Here is a 1,637-nt window from a genome sequence, read left to right as displayed (position 1 = left end):
AGAAACCAGTGGCCCTGGCGAGACAGTAAATCCCTGTGCCTCATTCAAATCTTCATCCAGTCTATACACGACTGTTCTGTCATCGCTGGGGCAGGAAACAGTCAGCTCAATCCTGCACTTGCGCTTTTGCTCTCTCATTGCCCAGAGCAACAAAGGTGCTGAGTTGGGGCAGGGGCCGGGGGGAGGGCACTAGGGGAAAGGGGCACTTCCAGAATCTGGTACATGGCTCTGAGTTCTACTGGACTCATATCATGGTCTACCTCCCAAGTGGGGAGCGGGAGAATGTATGTATAAAGTAAGCAAAAGCTGGTTGGTGTGAAAAAAAAAAAAAAAGGCATGGCACTGTGGCCAAAGGGAACATGACCCACAGCTCTGCTCCTACCCATGAGTTACACCGAAATACTTGTCTGGGTTTCAGTGGGCCCCATCTGTCAGATTAGCATAGTGGTAGTTACCTCTCCCACAGGACTGATTAGATCAAATAAAAGAATGTGTCCAAGAGAATATTCACATGGGATTTTGAATACTGCTTTGGGTTACCTACCAGACCACCTTATAGACAGGCTCAGGCCTAGCCCATGTCCCTCTGCCACTTCATTCATCGGATGTGTGTTGAGCGCCTACTATGTGTCAGGCAATGGCACATTTTGTTTCCAAGGTGAGCAAATATTTGCTAATTCAACAAATATTTATTGAGCAAGTATGTGCCTGTCCTTGGGCAGGTACTGAGAATCTAAAAAGGAATTTGAGCCATGGCCTGCCCTCATGTCCCTGGGTGGCACAAACGTTAACGCTTCACTAGTTGAAAGGTTGGTACCTTGGATCCACCGAAAGGCACCTTGGAAGACAGGCTCAGTGATTTGTTTTCCAAAAAGTCACAGCCGGGATCCATCAAGGCAAGTGGTCAGGACCCCTCAGAGCAAACCCCCTTCCAAGATTAAAACTCGAGGGGCATATATGAGCAGGCATATGGTCTGGATGGTGACCATGTTGGTCACCAACAAGGAAAAATGGGGGGAAAACAGCAATGAAGTTGTGAGCCACATCCAACCATGTTCAATAGACTGTACCTGGGTTGACACTTGGTTGGCACTTAGTTGGCCAGCAGTATGCCAAGACCTGGGGACTCCTGGGCCCAGAGACAGTGACATGGCCACAGAGGACTAGAGCAGAGAGTGAAGCATCCAGCTGATATGAAGTGAGAGAAGATGCACAAGAACACCCATACTTGCAGATAGTACCCACTTGACCTGGCTATCATATAAGTCACAATAAAAACTTTAAAAACTTAATAATTGATTAAAAAAATAAAGAGTCTCAGCCTTGAAACTCCATGGAGAGCAGTTCCCCTTGGAGAGCAGTTCCACGTGGAGTGCAGTTCCTCGTGGAGTGCAGTGCCACGTGGAGAGCAGTTCCCCTTGGAGAGCAGATCCCTGTGGAGAGCAGTTCCCCGTCGAGTGCAGTGCCACATGGAGAGCAGTTCCCCTTGGAGTACAGTTCCACATGGAGAGCAGTTTCCCTTGGAGTGCAGTTCCACGTGGTGAGCAGTGCCACGTGGAGTGCAGTTCCACATGGAGAACAGTGCCACGTGGAGTGCAGTTCCACGTGGAGAGCAGTGCCACGTGGAGTGCAGTTCC

Source organism: Chrysochloris asiatica, unplaced genomic scaffold (genome assembly GCF_000296735.1).
Source record: "Chrysochloris asiatica unplaced genomic scaffold, ChrAsi1.0 scaffold00007, whole genome shotgun sequence".
Taxonomy (NCBI): Eukaryota; Metazoa; Chordata; class Mammalia; order Afrosoricida; family Chrysochloridae; genus Chrysochloris; species Chrysochloris asiatica.
This window is presented reverse-complemented; position numbering follows the sequence as displayed.